Here is a 4,764-nt window from a genome sequence, read left to right on the forward strand (position 1 = left end):
CCTTTTTTTCACCTCTTGCACCTTTCTCTTGACCTCCTGTCTCTTTCTTTTATACTTCTCCCACTCAATTGCATTTTTTCCCTGCAAAAATCGTCCAAATGCCTCTCTCTTCTCTTTCACTAATACTCTTACTTCTTCATCCCACCACTCACTACCCTTTCTAAACAGCCCACCTCCCACTCTTCTCATGCCACAAGCATCTTTTGCGCAATCCATCACTGATTCCCTAAATACATCCCATTCCTCCCCCACTCCCCTTACTTCCATTGTTCTCACCTTTTTCCATTCTGTACACAGAATGTGTGCGTGTGTGTATATGTATATATATATGTATATTATCCCTGGGGATAGGGGTGAAAGAATACTTCCCACGTATTCCTCGCGTGTCGTAAAAAGCGACTAGAGGGGACGGGAGCGGGGGGCCGGAAATCCTCCCCTCCTTGTATTAACTTTCTAAAATGGGAAACAGAAGATATATATATATATATATATATATATATATATATATATATATAATATATATATATATATATATATATTATATATACTATAAATATATATATTTTTTTTTTTCCTTTGTCGCTGTCTCCCGCATTTGCGAGGTAGCGCAAGGAAACAGACAAAAGAAATGGCCCAACCCACCCCCCATACACATGTATATACATACGTCCACACACGCAAATATACATACCTACACAGCTTTCCATGGTTTACCCCAGACACTTCACATGCCTTGATTCAATCCACTGACAGCACCTCAACCCCGGTATACCACATCGCTCCAAATCACTCTATTCCATGCCCTCCTTTCACCCTCCTGCATGTTCAGGCCCCGATCACACAAAATCTTTTTCACTCCATCTTTCCACCTCCAATTTGGTCTCCCTCTTCTCCTCTTTCCCTCCACCTCCGTCACATATATCCTCTTGGTCAATCTTTCCTCACTCATTCTCTCCATGTGCCCAAACCATTTCAAAACACCCTCTTCTGCTCTCTCAACCACGCTCTTTTTATTTCCACACATCTCTCTTACCCTTACGTTACTTACTCGATCAAACCACCTCACACCACACATTGTCCTCAAACATCTCATTTCCAGCACATCCATCCTCCTGCGCACCACTCTATCCATAGTCCACGCCTTGCAACCATACAACATTGTTGGAACCACTATTCCTTCAAACATACCCATTTTTGCTTTCCGAGATAATGTTCTCGACTTCCACACATTCTTCAAGGCTCCCAGAATTTTCGCCCCCTCCCCCACCCTATGATCCACTTCTGCTTCCATGGTTCCATCCGCTGCCAGATCCACTCCCAGATATCTAAAACACTTTACTTCCTCCAGTTTTTCTCCATTCAAACTCACCTCCCAATTGACTTGACCCTCAACCCTACTGTACCTAATAACCTTGCTCTTATTCACATTTACTCTTAACTTCCTTCTTTCACACACTTTACCAAACTCAGTCACCAGCTTCTGCAGTTTCCCACATGAATCAGCCACCAGCGCTGTATCATCAGCGAACAACAACTGACTCACTTCCCAAGCTCTCTCATCCCCAACAGACTTCATACTTGCCCCTCTTTCCAAAACTCTTGCATTCACCTCCCTAACAACCCCATCCATAAACAAATTAAACAACCATGGAGACATCACACACCCCTGCCGCAAACCTATATTCACTGAGAACCAATCACTTTCCTCTCTTCCTACACGTACACATGCCTTATATCCTCGATAAAAACTTTTCACTGCTTCTAACAACTTGCCTCCCACACCATATATTCTTAATACCTTCCACAGAGCATCTCTATCAACTCTATCATATGCCTTCTCCAGATCCATAAATGCTACATACAAATCCATTTGCTTTTCTAAGATTCTGTGTGATCGGGGCCTGAACATGCAGGAGGGTGAAAGGAGGGCAAGGAATAGAGTGAATTGGAGCGATGTGGTATACCGGGGTTGACGTGCTGTCAGTGGATTGAAGCAAGGCATGTGAAGCGTCTGGGGTAAACCATGGAAGGCTGTGTAGGTATGTATATTTGCGTGTGTGGACGTATGTATATACATGTGTATGGGGGGGGTTGGGCCATTTCTTTCGTCTGATTCCTTGCGCTACCTCGCAAACGCGGGAGACAGCGACAAAGTATAATAATAATAATAATATATATATATATATATATATATATATATATATATATATATATATATATATTCTTTCTTTCAAACTATTCGCCATTTCCCGCATTAGCGAGGTAGCGTTAAGAACAGAGGACTGGGCCTTTGAGGGAATACCCTCACCTGGCCCAATTCTCTGTTCCTTCTTTTGGAAAATTGAAAAAAAAAATAATATATATATATATATATATATAATATATATATATATATATATATATATATATATATATATATATATATATATATATATATAGTGGTTTTGATGCACGAGACCGGGTTATAGTGATGGGTGATTTGAATGCAATGGTGAGTAATGTGGCAGTTGAGGGAATAATTGGTATACATGGGGTGTTCAGTGGTGTAAATGGAAATGGTGAAGAGCTTGTAGATTTATGTGCTGAAAAAGGACTCATGATTGGGAATACCTGGTTTAAAAAGCGATAAGTATACTTATGTAAGTAGGAGAGATGGCCAGAGAGCGTTATTGGATTACGTGTTAATTGACAGGCGCGCGAAAGAGAGACTTTTGGATGTTAATGTGCTGAGAGGTGCAACTGGAGGGATGTCTGATCATTATCTTGTGGAGGCTAAGGTGAAGATTTGTATGGGTTTTCAGAAAAGAAGAGTGAATGTTGGGGTGAAGAGGGTGGTGAGAGTAAGTGAGCTTGGGAAGGAGACTTGTGTGAGGAAGTACCAGGAGAGACTGAGTACAGAATGGAAAAAGGTGAGAACAATGGAAGTAAGGGGAGTGGGGGAGGAATGGGATGTATTTAGGGAATCAGTGATGGATTGCGCAAAAGATGCTTGTAGCATGAGAAGAGTGGGGAGATGGGTTGATTAGAAAGGGTAGTGAGTGGTGGGATGAAGAATTAAGAGTATGAGTGAAAGAGAAGAGAGAGGCATTTGGACAATTTTTGCAGGGAAAAAATGCAATTGAGTGGGAGATGTATAAAAGAAAGAGACAGGAGGTCAAGACAAAAATGCAAGAGGTGAAAAAAAGGGCAAATGAGAGTTGGGGTGAGAGAGTATCATTAAATTTTAGGGAGAATAAAAAGATGTTCTGGAAGGAGGTAAATAAAGTGCGTAAGACAAGGGAGCAAATGGGAACTTCAGTGAAGGGCGCAAATGGGGAGGTGATAACAAGTAGTGGTGATGTGAGAAGGAGATGGAGTGAGTATTTTGAAGGTTTGTTGAATGTGTTTGATGATAGAGTGGCAGATATAGGGTGTTTTGGTCGAGGTGGTGTGCAAAGTGAGAGGGTTAGGGAAAATGATTTGGTAAACAGAGAAGAGGTAGTAAAAGCTTTGTGGAAGATGAAAGCCGGCAAGGCAGCAGGTTTGGATGGTATTGCAGTGGAATTTATTAAAAAAGGGGGTGACTGTATTGTTGACTGGTTGGTAAGGTTATTTAATGTATGTATGACTCATGGTGAGGTGCCTGAGGATTGGCGGAATGCGTGCATAGTGCCATTGTACAAAGGCAAATGGGATAAGAATGAGTGCTCAAATTACAGAGGTATAAGTTTGTTGAGTATTCCTGGTAAATTATATGGGAGGGTATTGATTGAGAGGGTGAAGGCATGTACAGAGCATCAGATTGGGGAAGAGCAGTGTGGTTTCAGAAGTGGTAGAGGAAGTGTGGATCAGGTGTTTGCTTTGAAGAATGTATGTGAGAAATATATATATATATATATATATATATATATATATATATATATATATATATATATATATATATATCTCGTTTTTTTTTTTTCCAAAAGAAGGAACAGAGAATTGGGCCAGGTGAGGGTATTCCCTCAAAGGCCCAGTCCTCTGTTCTTAACGCTACCTCGCTAATGCGGGAAATGGCGAACAGTTTGAAAGAAAGAAAGAATATATATATATATATATATATATATATATAAATGGATTTGTATGTAGCATTTATGGATCTGGAGAAGGGATATGATAGAGTTGATAGAGATGCTCTGTGGAAGGTATTAAGAATATATGGTGTGGGAGGCAAGTTGTTAGAAGCAGTGAAAAGTTTTTATCGAGGATGTAAGGCATGTGTACGTGTAGGAAGAGAGGAAAGTGATTGGTTCTCAGTGAATGTAGGTTTGCGGCAGGGGTGTGTGATGTCTCCATGGTTGTTTAATTTGTTTATGGATGGGGTTGTCAGGGAGGTGAATGCAAGAGTTTTGGAAAGAGGGGCAAGTATGAAGTCTGTTGGGGATGAGAGAGCTTGGGAAGTGAGTCAGTTGCTGTTTGCTGATGATACAGCGCTGGTGGCTGATTCATGTGAGAAACTGCAGAAGCTGGTGACTGAGTTTGGTAAAGTGTGTGAAAGAAGAAAGTTAAGAGTAAATGTGAATAAGAGCAAGGTTATTAGGTACAGTAGGGTTGAGGGTCAAGTCAATTGGGAGGTGAGTTTGAATGGAGAAAAACTGGAGGAAGTGAAGTGTTTTAGATATCTGGGAGTGGATCTGGCAGCGGATGGAACCATGGAAGCAGAAGTGGATCATAGGGTGGGGGAGGGGGCGAAAATTCTGGGAGCCTTTAAGAATGTGTGGAAGTCGAGAACATTATCTCGGAAAG

Source organism: Panulirus ornatus, chromosome 6 (genome assembly GCF_036320965.1).
Source record: "Panulirus ornatus isolate Po-2019 chromosome 6, ASM3632096v1, whole genome shotgun sequence".
NCBI lineage: Eukaryota > Metazoa > Arthropoda > Malacostraca > Decapoda > Palinuridae > Panulirus > Panulirus ornatus.